This window comes from Pseudophryne corroboree, chromosome 10, assembly GCF_028390025.1.
Source record: "Pseudophryne corroboree isolate aPseCor3 chromosome 10, aPseCor3.hap2, whole genome shotgun sequence".
Classification (NCBI taxonomy): Eukaryota; Metazoa; Chordata; class Amphibia; order Anura; family Myobatrachidae; genus Pseudophryne; species Pseudophryne corroboree.
In genome coordinates, this window is record NC_086453.1 from 239,628,986 (window position 1) to 239,645,781 (window position 16,796).

The window sequence follows — 16,796 nt, forward strand, 5'->3', positions numbered from 1 at the left end:
TTGGTTTAGGACTGGTTGGAGTAGGGATTTAGAGTATGGTGGTGGCGCAGGTTTTTTAGATTAAACCTTAGAGTTGGCCAGTCTCAGAACTGCTTATGTGTAAATCTTGATAGGATATGTAAATTTTAACCTGGGGGGCAGTTCAGTCAGGGAAGGGTTTGGGCATGGACAATCAGTGGTGGACTGGAGGGCATCCCCAGACCAGGTGGGCCCTCCTTTCTCCTTCTATATGGCTGAACTGCTGCCTCAAGTCAATGCTGATGTGGGCAGATGGTCTCATCGGTTTGTGGTGATGTCCCCGCAAGGCTTCGGCAGTTGGCCCTGCCTTGGTGAGTCGGATAGACAAGGAAGGTGGCAGTTGGCTCTTCCTTGCCTGTCAGGCAGTTGGCCACGGTTCTTACAGTTAATGCTAAGGTTTGCTTACGCTAGGCCGTTCTTATCCTGCCATCATACTTTAGTTAACTTAAACTTAAATAGTTAGTTTAAGCCCTTTCAATAAAAAGCTGACCCCATTTCACCGCAATTACAGTGGTCCTTGTATTTATTTCATTTAGGTAAGTGGGTGTGCATGGAGTGGGAATGCATTGGCTGTGGAGAGTTTAAGAACACAGAGGGCATTAATATATGACAGGAGTAACATAAACCTCCCGGCTATACATGTATGTCAGGCTTCCTTTAGGCAAACGAGGGGTTAAATTTTATTGGGAGTGTTTAAACCAAGTTGCTAGGGGACTGTGTAAAAGAAAATAGAAACAGTGCGCTGTCAAAAAAGCTGCTGGTGTAGGGGGTGGTAACTCCCCAAAATGATATAGACAAAATGAGAAAATGATGGTTACCAGCGCTAAGTTGTGTAAATTAAATATACTGCAATTAAAATAGATAAAGGACGGTAGGTTATGTTGAAAAAATATACAATAAATTTATTAAGAAAAATATCTTAAAAACACAGATGCCTATAGCAACAGGAATTGATCATAAAAACGGCACATCCATATAACTCCTCAATAGAAGGTTCGTTCATACCCTGGCTAGGACTCCCTCTGGAATTGTGTCCATAGAATTGGTTGGAGATTTGATGAATGCAGTGGAGTACAAGGTGTCCCTTTTAAGCATACAGATGCAGTCTCTAACTCAACACGTTTCGCTGGACACATCCTCAAGAAATCCCTTAACTCCTGTTGGACACTTGCACTTTCTAAACCCATACGGCATCAATTGGACAAGCTTTTCCCTTGGATATCACCATTTGGGGAGAAATTGGAGTTGTTCCCTGCCTGCCTGAAACGCTTGCATCTGTATGCTTAAAAGGGACACCTTGTACTCCACTGCATTCATCAAATCTCCAACCAATTCTATGGACACAATTCCAGAGGGAGTCCTAGCCAGGGTATGAACGAACCTTCTATTGAGGAGTTATATGGATGTGCCGTTTTTATGATCAATTCCTGTTGCTATAGGCATCTGTGTTTTTAAGATATTTTTCTTAATAAATTTATTGTATATTTTTTCAACATAACCTACCGTCCTTTATCTGTTTTAATTGCAGTATATTTAATTTACACAACTTAGCGCTGGTGACCATCATTTTCTCATTTTGCTAGGGGACTGTGATTGGTTTAGCTAGAAGGGTTTGTACTTGTGTGAAGTTAAGCTAGGGTGTTGTTATAGAATCAGTCTCTTTCTCCTGAGATGTTCCCCTCCTGTCCCTCCCTTGGTTATTGGTTTTTGTTGTTATATGTCAGCTAGTTGTTGATTGGGTTCAGGGGTGGCCAGTCTCAGAACACTAATGTGTAATTCTTGACAGGATAGATACATTTTTCCCTGAGGGTAAGCTTAGTCAAGGAGGAGTCTGGGCATGGACAATCAGTGGTGGACGTGAGGGCAACACCAGACTAGGTGGGTCCTCTTTTCTCCTTCTACATGACAGAACTGCTGCCTCAAGTCGATGCTGATGTGGGTAGATGACCTCATCAGTTTATGGTGTTGTCCCCACAAGGCTTGGGCGGTTGGCACTGCCTTGGGGAGTCGCAAGGGCAAGGAAGGTGGCAGTTGGCTCTTCCTTGCCTGTCGGGCAGTTGGCCCTGGTTCTTACAGTTAATGTTAAGGTTTGCTTACACTAGGCCATTCTTATCTGTTCTTATCCATTCTTGTCCACCATACTTTAGTTAGCTTAAACTTAAATAGTTTAAGCCCTTTCAATAAAATCTGACCCCATTTCACCGCAATTACAGTGGTCCGTGTATTTATTTATTTAGATAAGTGGGTGTGCATGGAGTGTGAGTGCATAGGCATCTGAGAGCTTAATGTACATACAGAACACTACAATGTTAATGCATTTCCAGAGGGAAAAGTATGCTTGTTAAAGAAATCATAATAAGGGCTAAAACAAAGTGGCTACTGTTGCTGCATTGAACTTACTTGAGACTATGTTAGTAGAAATTGGTTTGTACATTTTTAAATGAAACACTGTTTATACTACAGATGTATCCTCATACAAAAGATTTACCCTCAATACGCCTTGCAGTGTGAGATGCCTGGAAGAAGTCACCAGGTCTCGTGCAACTCTGCTAGTATTGGGCATCTTTATTTTACCGAAAACCCATCTTAGGGGTATATTTACTAAAATCCGTATTTTCCCGAATGAGGTTAAAGTTCAATCACGAATGACATCGAAAGTGTAAAACTGCAACTTTTTGAATTTATTACGACTAATTTACTAAGCTGTCGTATTCTGCATTTTCGTATTTACCGATGTCGATGTCATTCGTATATTTTGACAGTGTTTTACGGGAGTGAATTGTAAAACACTGCCGACTTTAACACAATGAATCTCGGCCGGATCTGTGAGATCCGTGCTGGGCTACATTGTGCACCTTTCGTAAAAAATTAAACATTGTTAAAAATCTAAAAAAAAAATGTGTGGGGTCCCCCCTCCTAAGCAAAACCAGCCTCGGGCTCTTTGAGCCGGTCCTGGTTGAAAAAATATGGGTAAAAAAGTGACCGGGGTTCCCCCATATTTAATCAACCAGCACCGGGCTCTGCGCCTGGTGTTGGTTCCAAAAATACGGGGGACAAAAAGCGTAGGGGTCCCCCGTATTTTGAAACCAGCACCGGGCTCCACTAGCCAGATACATAATGCCACAGCTGGGGGACACTTTTATATTGGTCCCTGCGGCCCTGGCATTACATAACCAACTAGTCACCCCTGGGAACTTTGTGGTCAGCGGTGAGGTTACTTTCGGTCAACCGCTGACCACAAAGTTCCCACCATTGGTTACAATGGAGCGCATAGGTGCTACATTGTATCACTGCCATGTGCTGCCTGACATACACTACAGGAGCACACAGCCAATCAGGAGGGTGCCACAACGTGGCACTCCCTGATTGGATGAAGGAACCCTCTTAGACAGAAGTCAGGGGGGGTTCCTGGCAGTCGGGGAAAGGGGTCCCATGTGAAAACATGGGGCCCCTTTCAGTGCGTGGTCGTGTATCCATTTTTTAATTTTGCCAAGTACGTGGATTACATATAGAACAGAAGAGGAACGAACTACACTGGATTATGTGAGTATAATTTTTTCAACAGGTACCCCATGGATTCTACATGGAGAAGAGGACCGACCCTCGTGTGAACATAGGTAAGTATGTATGTTTGGAGGTGTGGATGTATGAATTAAAGTTTTACTTTCAAGGTGTGTGTCTTCTGATTTTATTGGGGTATTACTTTTAGTAGTAGTACTACAGGTACCAGCGGGCCCGGTTTTCCACCGCATGTTGGTACTTGTGGTTCTCCAAGTACCAGCTTGCGGGGGAGGCTTGCTGGGACTTGTAGTACTGCTACTAAAAACAATATTAAAATTTTGACAAAAAGGCTATCAGCCCCCCATCCACCACCCTTGGATGGGGGGGACAGCCTCGGGCTTCACCCCTGGCCCTTGGGTGGCTGGACGGGGGGACCCCTTGATTGAAGGGGTCCCCACTCCTCCAGGGTACCCCGGCCAGGGGTGACTAGTTGGGTATGTAATGCCAGGGCCGCAGGGACCAATATAAAAGTGTCCCCAGGCTGTGGCATTATGTATCTGGCTAGTGGAGCCAGGTGCTGGTTTCAGAAATACGGGGGACCCCTACGCTTTTTGTCCCCCATATTTTTGGAACCAGGACCAGGCGCAGAGCCCGGTGCTGGTTGTTTAAATATGGGGGAACCCCTGTCACTTTGTTTCACATATTTTTACAACCAGGACTGGCTCAAAGAGCCCGAGGCTGGTTTTGCTTAGGAGGGGGGACCCCACGCATTTTTTTATTTAAAAATTAACACTTTCCCACCCCTTCCCACTGAAAAACATGCACGGATCTCATGGATCCTTGCATGCCTATCCGAACACGGTAAAAAAAAGCAGGTCTGTTTTATTTTAGCACTTTTTCCCGATTTGTATTTTTTCACGGCAGTGTTTGGCTATTGTCGGCAGTGTTTGTGAATTGCAATTTTTAGTAAATGACCGATTTCTACCAAATTCCAGGCGTATTTGACCGATGGTGTATTCATTCGTATTTTTTTCCTAGGACTTCCAAAAAAATACGAATGCCCTCATCACTGCCGTGATTTGAGTTTAGTAAATTCCCGAGATGACACTTTGAAGTAAAAACACCATCTCGGTCAAAATCGGGAGCTTAGTAAATATACCCCTTAGTTGCAATGCAATACCACTAAGATGCACCAGGAGACTGTGCTGTTTTGATATACAACACTTGTATATTTGTGTGCAATTAAGTCTATATATACAAAGCACAATGGAACTTGGCATGGACAAAAGCTGTGTCTTGCTGTATCAAAGAAACTTTGTAATGTATACAGATTTAGATACTCAGTAGGACACAGATATACAAGTGTCACATATCAAATTATTTAGCACAGTATCTTGGTGCATCCTGGACACATCACACTGTGACTTAAGGTGCATACACACTATAAGATTTTGAGGTCAAAGTGGCTCACTTTTGGTGTTTTGAGATACATTGAGCTCAAAACCTCCTAGAGTGTATGGCCGGGCGATGAGCGGTGAACGCTGATCATCACTGACCGCCGCCGTCCGTTGGCCAGTTTTACCAGCTGAGTAAACCACTTTCCACAGTCTCCTACTGTGGAAAGTGGTTCACCCCCTTGAACATTGCTGGGCACAGTGAAAATCGCTCAGTGTGTATGCACTGAGCGATTTTCCTGCCATCATCACTGTGCATACAAACCAGTGGTGTATGCAACATAAGACACATTTTTCAGGTAAAACTATGTAATAAAGATGCCAGGCTCTAGCTATCTTGCGGACTTGGCATGCTGCGAGGGGTTGTTTGGGTGTGACTGCAGCAACAATGCATGAGGACATATCTGCACAAAAGGAAGGAAACAAGTGTGTTCATATTTGTGTATGTGAATTAGAGATGAGTGGGTTCGGTTCTCAGAGAATCAAACCCTACCAAACTTCACGTCTCAAGCCCGAATCCGAATCAGGCTCAGGTTTTCCCGCCTGACTTGGAAACCCGAACGCGGCAAAACGCCATCATCCTGCTGTTGGATTCTCACGGGATTTGGATTCCAGGTCACCTGGCATGCTTTAGTTGCATACGCAGCACGTGCATGCTGCAGGGGGGGCACAGTCTGGCTAGGGGAAGAGATTGGACACCGGAGGGGTGACTTCCATTTGCGCTGCTGTAGTGTCAGCATTGGTCCCTCTCCTTACCACCGAGGTCTAGGGGACGTGGCTGATGCTGGGGCGATAACCGCCCATTTAGTTCAGGCAATGGTGCCTGAAGTCGCCGCGGCGGTGGCGGGTGTAACTAGTGGCTGGTCATCTAATGCCCCCAGTGTGGGCAATGTGTCTGTAATGCTGGGAGTGTCCTCTTTTATGTCAGCAAGTGTCGTGCACAGGATTGGAGAAGATGTCATGGACCATGCGCAGGTAGCTGCATCCAGCAAGTGGGCTTCTCGGACTGAGGGAGCTGCTGGAGTGTCTGGTGAGTCCTCCGCTGACCCTGACTGGGTTGGTTCCAAGTCAAGTCATGATGGTTCTTCAGTGTCTGCTACAGATAGCTCTTCGGCATCACCAAGTGATCGCAGGCACAAGTGTAGATGTGCAGGTGGGGTTGGGAGGGGGCTGACCTTTCTTTGACTTTGTCTGATTCATATGGCTCATCAAGGGACCATAGATGGTCTTCCAGACATAGGGGCGCTAAGAGGCGGCCCCGGTCTTCCATCTCTAGCATGTCAACTGAGTCCATCCTGTCTGATGAGGTGCGCTGTGCTAACACTGCGGTGCTCAGGGGTCTGCGTCCGAGGGTGAAGGACCGCATTAAGGGGGTAATTCTGATCCGATTGCACACTGCAGTTTATCGCAGTGCAGCGATCGGGTCAGAACTGCGCATGCCAGACGACCGAGCTACGATTGACAGGCAGAGGCGGTCACTGGGCGGGGGGTGGAATGGCGGCATTTGGCTGCCGTTTTGTGGGCATGGTCCAGCCAACGCAGGCGTGGCCTGTCCGTGCAGGCCACAGCAGCTGCGTGACATCACACGCAGCCGCTGCGGACCGGGGAGCGACAAGTAGCTCCCGGCCAGCACACTACAGCTGCGCTGGCTGGGAGCTACTCCTAAAGTGCAAAAGCATTGCTGCTGTGCGATGCTTTTGCACTTCTGTAGGGGGGGAGCCGGCACTGACATGTGGGGTGGGATAGCCCTGTGCTGGGCAACCCCCCGCATGTCTGTTGTCCGTATTTTGCAGGGCTACGATCAACTCGGAATGACCCCCTAAGAGAGGCCGGTACGTGAATATTTTTGCTTGAACAAGCAAAACTCAAAGGGCGCTTGCCATTGCCAGGAAGGGTAATGCAGCTGAGGAAGCATAACTGGTTGCGGTGCATGTACGTTTTTGCCGCATGCTATCTGGAACATGAACTGATGAGCACATCAATGTAGTGCGTTATATGTTCCTTATCCATACACTTTCATTGCAGGGTGCTGCTTGGAGGACTTATGATGAGGAGTTTCATCACAAACAACACGGACGCGAGGTGATGGGCCTGGGTAAAAAGGATGTCGAGCTGTTTGTAGACGTTACTCATCATGATGAGTTGCCTGAAGAAGCTGGTCCGGCACAGCAGGGGAGTCGAGGCCCTTGGAGTGCGCTGGCTAAGGCAGTCGTCGGTAGGCCTGGCGACTCACGTCCCGGCCATGGGAAATGTCTTGTATTTAATAATTGCCAATGTTCCCTGGGTGTAAAATGCAAATTTTGGCACCTTTGTATTCGGTGAAGTGGCACCCACCCGATGAAAGATTGCACGCGATTGGTCGGTGGGGGTGCAGCTGGTCAGCAAAGCCGCAGTCCCGCTTCAGCCACTTCTAAGTAGAGCCCCCACTCCAGTGTGTTTGGGGGAAATGTTAGGCTGGCTGGACATTTACCCTGATCGTGCGGCAGTGGAGTTTCTTGGCTGGGTTTCTCGGGGGTTTTTCTCTTCCAGTTGGTAGGGAAGTTATAGCTGGCGCATTTGGTAACTTGCGCTCTGCAAAGGAATTCCCCATGGTGTTGTGTGACAAAGTAATGGCTGAAGTGGCGTTCGGTCATATGGCGGGTCCGTTTGTGGAGCACCCTATTGACGGCCTGATGCTATTCCCAATGGGGGTTGTAACTAAAAAGGCCCCTGGTAAGTTTAGGCTGATACATTTGTAATTACCAGTGGGCTCTTCAGTGAACGATGCTATAGATGATGTTCTCTGTAGCATTACATATCAGTCCTTTCAGTCAGCGTTGGACATTGTATGATATTTTGGTAACGGAGCCCTCATGTGTAAGCTCGATGTTCAATCGGTTTTTCGCTTACTGTCGTTGCACCCGTCAGCGTTTCGATAAATTGGCTTTTGGCTTGACGATGGCTTTTATATAGCTAAGTGTCTCCTGATGTGCTGTGCGATCTTTTGTGCATATTCTGATTGGTTCAGTACATTTTTGCCTTGGTGTTTGATACAGAGTTCGGGAAAAGTTGGGGTTGCACATTACTTAGACAATTTTCTTTTAGTGGGTCCAGCAGGTTCCCCGCATTGGACTAAGCTTCTGGAGAGTGCCAAAACACAGTTTCAGTCTTTCAGAGTTCCCATAGCTACTGATAAAACTGAAGGACCTACGGAGGTCATTGTCTATTTAGGTATCAAAATTGAAACCTTGGCTGGCCTGTGTCGGCTTCCTCAGGAAAAGGTCCCGCGTTTGCATAACAGCATCTTGCTGGTGGCAAGGTCACTCTTAGACAGGCCCAATCGCCTGGCATTTCGTTGATAGACCGGATGCCATAGATTTCATATGCAGGAGGGTGTAAGCGTGGTTTTAGAGATGAGCGGGTTCTGTTCTCAGAGAATCGAACCCTACCGAACTTCACGTCTCAAGCCTGGATCCGAGTCAGGCTCAGGTTTTCCCGCCTGACTCGGAAACCAAAACGCGGCAAAACGTCATCATCCTGCTGTCGGATTCTCACGGGATTTGGATTCCATATAAGGAGCCGCGCATCGCGGCCATTTTCACTCCAGTCTGGGAGAGTGTAGTGAGAGGACGTGTCTTCGTCCTCAAGTGTCTGTGTGGGGGCGGGAAAGTGGGGTGGCAAGTCTTGTGCTGTGTTGTGCTGCTCAGTCCAGTCCAGTGTAGTCAAAGTGTATTGTGGTGCATCAGTCCAGGCAGTCACAGTGTTGGTGTCCTCTCCTGCCAGTGTAGCTGTATAAAGTGTTGTTGACTGTGTTGTGCTGCATCAGACCAGTGGTAGTGTCCTGTCTCATCATCAGTCATTCCAGTGACGATATACGCTGCTGCTATATGTCCACTGCAGCTGTATAATAATAACAACCAAAAGTCTCTTGCAGAATTGTGTTGTGCTACATCAGACCAGTGGTAGTGTCCTGTCTCATAATCAGTCATTCCAGTGACGATATGCGCTGCTGCTATATGCCCACTGCTGCCGTATAATAATAACAACAACCACAAGTCTCTTACAGTATTGTTGCGTTGTGCTGCATCAGACCAGTGGTAGTGTCCTGTCCCATTATCAGTCATTCCAGTGATGATATATGCTGCTGCTACATGTCCACTGTTGCCGTATAATAATAATAACAACAACCACAAGTCTCTTACAGTATTGTTGTGTTATGCTGCATCAGACCAATGGTAGTGTCCTGTCTCATCAGTCATTCCAGCCATTCCTGTGCCGCATATTGTCGCATATAACTCCCAAAAAATAATGGAGAACAAAACTTTTGAGGATAAAATAGGGAAATATCAAGAAGAACCACTTCCTCCTAGTGCTGAAGCTGCTGCCACTAGCCATGACATAGACGATGAAATGCCATCAACGTCGTCTGCCAAGGCCGATGCCCAATGTGATAGTAGAGGGCATGTAAAATCCAAAAAGCCAAAGTTCAGTAAAAAGAACCAAAAAAAGAAATTTAAATCGTCTGAGGAGAAACGTAAACTTGGCAATATGCAACGGAGTGGCAAGGAACGGCTGAGGCCCTGGCCTATGTTCATGACTAGTGGTTCAGCTTCACATGACGATGGAAGCCCTCATAACTGAGGCTTTGACATTTATGTTAGTGTTAGACATGCGTCCGGTATCCGCCATTAGTGCAGTGGGATTTAGACAACTGATGGAGGTATTGTGTCCCCGGTAACAAATCCCATCTAGATTCCACTTCACTAGGCAGGCGATAGCGAGATTTTGACATTTAATTCCAGTGATTTGGACGTATAATTACAGTGATTTTGCCATTTAATTTCAGTGATTTATAATTATTAATAACAGTGATCTTGACAATTAATTCCAGTGATTTAGAATTATTAATTACAGTGATCTTGCCCCAGTGATTTGGACGTATAATTACAGTGATTTGGACGTATAATTATAGTGATTTTGCCAATTAATTTCAGTGATTTATAATTATTAATTACAGTGATCTTGCCAATTAATTCCAGTGATTTGGACGTATAATTACATTTGGAATTGTTTGTGTCGCTTGGCTTAGTCATACAACTACCTCATTGCACCTCTTCAACATCTTTGCATGAGGTGCTGTTTGGGGACTAGTTTTTGAAAAGTGCCATCCTGTGTGACACTGCCGTATGAGTCCAGGGGTACTGCTGTATTAGTCCTGGTGTACTGCTGTATAAGTCCACCAATTGCAGATTTTTTTTTAAAGTGACTGGAGCGTGCTGGAGATGCTGTCAGTGGACCGAACAATTGCGGCCCACTCTCGACATTCAGCAACTGTGTGACACTACTAGATGGGCCAGGTGGTTGTGTTGCTTAGCTTAGACCTACAGCAACCTCGGTGCACCTTTTTTTCTTCTTTGCATCATGTGCTGTTAGGGGCCTTTTTTATATCTGCCCTCCTGTCTGCCACTGCAGTGCCATGCCTAGATGGGCCAATTGTTTGTGTCGCTTGGGTTAGTCATACAACTACCTCATTGCAATTATTTTTCTTCTTTGCATGATGTGCTATTTGGGGCCTTTTTTTTATATCTTCCCTTCTGTCTGACACTGCAGTGCCACTCCTAGTTGGGCCAGGTGTTTGTGTTGTCCACTTGTGTCGCTTAGCTTAGTCATCCAGCAACCTCGGTGCAACCTTTTGGCCTAAAAACAATATTGTGAGGTGTGAGGTGTTCAGAATAGACTGGAAATGAGTGGAAATGATTGTTATTGAGGTTAATAATACCGTAGGAGCAAAATTATCCCCAAATTCTGTGATTTTAGCTGTTTTTATGTTTTTTTCCCAAAATCATCCAGATCCAAAACCAAAACCAAAATCAAAACACGAAAGGGTGGTTTTGGCAAAACCAAGCCAAAACCAAAACATGAAGGTGGAATTAGAACCAAAACCAAAACACAAAACACGAAAAGTGCCCGCCGCACATCTCTAAATTGTGAATGATTTATTGCTTGCTGGACAGGAGAGCCAGATGGCCAATGTGAAGTTGTTGCTAAGTGACAGGTTCAAACTAAGAGACCTTGGGCTTGCACACCAGTTTTTGGGTGTGATTATTGTACAAAATGTGAATTCTGGGACTGTTACTGTTGACAAAGAAGAATATATTGTGACAAGGAGATTAGCAAAGTTCCTTATCAAAGTGCTATTGTAGCTTTAATTTGCACAAGGCTTGGTACAAATCCATTCCTTATACATGCAGTCAGCTGTGTTAGCCAATTTGCAAACAGCAATGGAGGGGAGCACTATAATGGAATAAAATGTATTGTTAGATAGTGATTCCACACAATTTTCTGTTAGGTCAAGAGGTTTCATAAACTCTCTTTTAAAGTCATCGCTCATTACACCCTATCGTACAAGATATTTATATTCACAATTTCTCACCCTAGACTCCAATAGACAATGGGAATTCACGATAATCCCTTGGGATTCTTTAACCCCTGCTATCTCCTCACTTCCGTATATAAACATTTTGATAAGGCCTTTCGCTTTTAACAGTCTGCAGGAAGTACATCCTCATTTTCATCATAGGGTCTATATTTTCCCGGCCCAAAGAAAACATAGTGTAGCTGATGAAACAGGTACCTGTCAAAAATGTCACCACTTCTCTGCTACCTTTATGCACTGTATATGGGAATGTGGCATCATTAAATGTTTCTAGTATAAGGTCATGTCATTTATTAATACCATTTTTAAAATATCTGTCTCTCCTGATATTATTGCTTGTGTTTTTCTCCACTTTGGTAACTGGCATCTGACCCACTTGCAAAGACCCTCTATTTCTTTTCTGGCACAATCATTACAGTGGCGAAAAAGGTTATATTACTTAATTGGACGTCTCATACTTCACCATCCCTCAATGAAGTCAAGCAAAAATTACTAAAATTGATGTATTTTGATAAGAGGTCTTTATTGCAATCAGATACTGAATAAGGGGTTTCAAAGTTTTTTGCGAAATGGGAAAACTATTTGAATACACTCCCCAACAGCACTGTCTCAGATCTTTTATGCTCTGTTTCTGGATAAATTCTTATGACTATTTGTAGCCAACTGATATTCTCACCTCTATATCATCTACTGCCTTCTTACTTTCTTTCTGTCTATCTATCTTTCTATCTATCTATCTATCTATCTATCTATCTATCTATCTATCTTCTTCCTTTACTCGTTGTTTTATACCCTCTCCAACCCTCGGGTTTCACTTAATTTATCTATCCCCCCTCCTCCGGTCTCTTCCCCCTTTGATCTCCTTCTTTATGTTCCTGGTTTCGTTCTTTATCCATCTCCCATTTCATTGTACATTATCATGTTGTCCATTCCTTGTGGTACTCATTACTACAATTGCGATGTACAATGTTGGATTTATTGTCTTTATTTTTTTTTCTTTATACTGTAGCTCGGCCTGAACAGGTTTCATGTCTTATAGTCAAACTTAATAAACTTTGATTACAAAAAAGTGGCACTAGACTGATAGATGAGGGTCCCCCGTTTCCAGGTGTACAAACTTTTTTTAAAATTGGCCCTGGGGAACCGGAGATATCCAACTTCAAAGCAGTGGTCCCCATCCAAGCCTGTTAATTGCTCTTCCCAGCCAGATATCTCAGGTTCTGTCTGACTTAGAGTTTTCCTGAGGGTATACTCCAATATAGAGATATCCGCCTTACAGCAGCTGGTCCCTACTTCAGCTCCACATGCCTGGTACGCAGTTTTATATTTTCATTGGTTGATTTTTCTTGCTCCGGAATTCTCATCTCAAAGTCCCTAGTACATCCTGAAAGGTGAGACTCTCTAGTTTTTTATCCTATTGAAAGCTAAGAAATCTATTTCCAGGAACTGGATATATCTGTAGTCAAGCAAGCTGACATACCACTGGAAAATTATAAATATTAAGCCCACTCCACTATCCACCCCTCCCCTGCATATTAAATACCACCTACCACCATGGTTGTCATGTACTGGGGCCCCATAATTCATCCCTATGCCCCCTTCTACAGTTTAGCGTTCTCCCTCCTGCCCCATCTCCCACCACCTGTGTAGTAATGTAGCAATTAGCAGAAATAACTGCTCCAGGTTCTACATGCTGAGCGGAGGATAGAACACCCCATACTGCCCATGGGATATCAAAGCTGCCTGCTAATAGCACCCACCACCCCTACCGCTGGAGGTTAGGTAGGGGCCCCAGTGCATTTCTTTGTGCAGGGGCCTATACTGCTGTTAAGACATCCATGATCAATATACTGTAGGTTCTGCCAATATATATATATCAGCTTGTAAAAGTAGTGGTCACATATTCCAGCATGCACTTGCACCAACCTTATACAGTACCTTGTGTAACTGAAATCAGAATGATCTCACATCTGCATAGCCCATAGTTATTCTTGTGTGCCCTCTGGATGCTTAACCTACATACAAATACCTCATTGCCACCCAGTTATACACTTTTAACCACAAATGGAAATGCAACTCAGATATGTGTCATTCTGTGTCATGAATCAGAGCTTAGCTCTACATTTTTCTGTTCAGTAGTGTTGTCTCTATTCTTGCCACATCCTGCCATCCTCTGGACATATCCCCTGCTACGGCCAGTTCCAGGTTGGTTAGCTGCCTATCTAGATTCTAACCTAATTCTGATCACTACATTAGATTACCACAAGTACAATAGACTACACACCATTGTTATTGGTTGTTTCATCTTTGTAGATTGCAATATTCTGTACAATCTGTACTCAATTTCAACAGGTATACTTCAGTCAAAAGATAGATTCTGCTGGGACCCTTCATTAAAAGCCTTGTTTGTTCCAGAATTTACAGTATTGTTAAAAATAACCGGAAATAAGCCAGCAGAAAGGGAATTCCTTACAATCAGCTGATCCAGAGAAGCCATTTCTACCAATTTTAATTTAACTACAGTAATTTTTCCAAGTTTGATAGGAAACCTAAAAGGTGTCACAGCTTCTTAAATTAGTATTCAATACAGTTATGGCTCCTAACTCTGAATTTTGCCTCAGACAAAGCCAAGGTTACATTTATTTTATCCATTCTCTCTGATGAAGCCCTGGCATGATCTTCACCCTTATGGTTGCTGATTGATCCTCTGCTTCGTAAAATTGCAGTGTTTCATAAAGACTTTAAGAAAGTGGATGATAAACCAGAATGGCTTTCATCTGGAGAAACAGTCCTTCTCTGTTTACTAAACATCAGGGAATCTCTACTCTGGGGCAGTATGCGGTACCGTTCAAACTTCAGCATCAGAATTAAGCTAGAATTATAGTCTGTGGTAGTAATTTTATGTAAGGGCTTAATAAAAGGAGCCCACTTCTTCGGTACATCCTGCTTTCTTAGATGATCTTGTTTCCCTCTGAAATACTGTAAAATAGAAATCAGTTTTAGGGAGAGGGCTCAATAAAGAGAATGAAACCATCACTTTGGATTCAAGTTAGCTTTTCATTTTCAGTACCCTTTAGATTCCTATACAGCACTACCTGTGACATCTGTTGACGAACACATGCAGTTATGTCACTCCAGGCTGATTACTGGGGGATGTGAGCATTCACTTGCAGATGTGTCCTCATACATCACTGATGTAGTTGCACCAAACAGAACCTCTCAGCATGCTAGGTCCCATTAGACTCCGCTAGCATCATAGGTCTTTTTTTTTTGCTGCACCGTGATGTGGCTAGAATACACCTGGAGGCTGTGCAGATTAATTTGGTATTTGACACTTGTATATCTGTGTGCAATTAATTCTCAAAATCTGCTTATGAAGTGCTACAATGTAGAAGCCACAGATTATTTTAGATACAAGTTCCATTGTGCTCCATATACAGACTCATTCATACACAAAATACAAGTGTTGCTTATCAAATTAAGCAGCACAGTCTCCTGGTGCATCTTAGTTGCTTCTTATTACAACTACGGGTGTAGTACGGCTGACCGCCGATCTCCTGACCGCCGGTCAGCTTACCGACGGTATGCTGCCGGGATCCCGGCGGGGAGGGGCGAGTGCAGCAAGCCCCTTGCGGGCTCGCTGCGCTCGCCACGCTGCGCTCGCCACGCTGCGCTCGCCACGCTTTGGGCTCGGTGGCGATCTGAGGTCGCCACGGGTTCTATTCCCACTCTATGGGTGTCGTGGACACCCACGAGTGGAAATAGTCCCTGTTGGTCGGCATGCCGACCATCGGGACAGTGACCCGTCGGGCTGGTGGAGGAGGTCATGTGACTGTCGGTCAGCTAACCGGCGGTCACATGAATACCACCCACAACTACAGTAAGATGCGTAATGCTAGCAGAGTTGCATGGGGCATGGTAGATCACTTACACCAGACATCTCACCCTGCATTGAGGCAAGATGTATGAGGGCACATCTGTACAACATATATCCTGTGTCTCTGCTGTGGTGTACAGGGTCATATGCTAACTGCATGTACATATGAAACTTGTAAATTTCAATGCCTAGTTAGTGGAGGGGAGCAACTCTAGGGACTGTTTTTCACTTCCCATCTTTACAATCCTCAGCTCAGTTTTCTGGTCTCAGCTCACAAGAGTGTTTTCATACCTGGAATCAGGATGTAGGGAATTTCACCTTTGCCCTTTTCTGTAAAGAAATTTGGGTATACAATTAAAATCCTTTCACACCCTGGGGCTGATTCAACCCAGAATGCAATCCTGATTCGGTCGCAATTGACCAATGGTTTTGGCACTGCATATGCACCAGAGCACATGTGTCACAATGGTCCTGAGCAGGGGTGGCTCCAGAGGGGGTGGCAGTTGGTGGCTCCCCTATTTGAATTTTGAACTGAGCTGCAGCCCTTCCTCTAGAGCCACCACTGGTCCTGAAGTTTGGGCTACAGAGCCCTGTAAGCCACAGCCTGATTTACAGGATGCAGGCATGTCGGGGTAACGATGGGGAGCATTACAGAAAGTAGGGGTGTGGGGGCTTAATCACAAAGCCAGTATCTGCATCCTATGAGGTAGCTTCATTGGATTCCGCAATGTAGTTGTGTTGGCTATTCTGAGCAAATCAATCCAACTTTTTGTACATTTTTGGAATAATTTTCCTTGGGGCATCCATTATTGGTGTTTTTAAATGTTCCCCAGGAAGTTTTTATCTTTTATCTTTTTACGCTTTTGTACATATACTCGGGCAGCATGGATGTTGTGATGGTTAGCATTACTGCCTCACAACACTGAGGTCATCGGTTCGATTCCCACCTTGGCCATATTTGTGTGGAGTTCCTATATTCTCCCCATGCTTGCATAAATTTCCTCCGGATAATCCGGTTTCCTCCCACAATCCAAAAATATACTGGTAGGTTAATTGGTTCCAAACAATGAACCCTACTGTAGCTTGAATGTGAACCCTACTGTAGCTTGAATCTGTGTACGTGTACAAGTGTTAGAATATAGATTGCAAGCTTTACTGGGACAGGGACTGATGGGAATGGCCAAATATTGTAAAGCGCTGGGGAATATGTGTGTGCTATATAAATAGCTGGTACTAAATATAATTTCTACCTCATTAAGAAAAATAGAAAATAACTAATCATTGTAAATACTGTAACATGTAATTTCTTGCTCTAATACAAAAATGTATATGTACATAAATATGAATTTTAATAACATTCTCTAATGCTACTGCTTATGAATTTCTCCTAGAAAAACCATAACAAAACATTTAAGTATCCTGGGAACGAGAAAACATTGTTGCCCTCAAATATTGGTAGGAAATGCTAGTAGATGTAGCCTCAAAAAGATTGCCCACCCAGAGAGTAGACATAACCAATCTACTGCAGAAG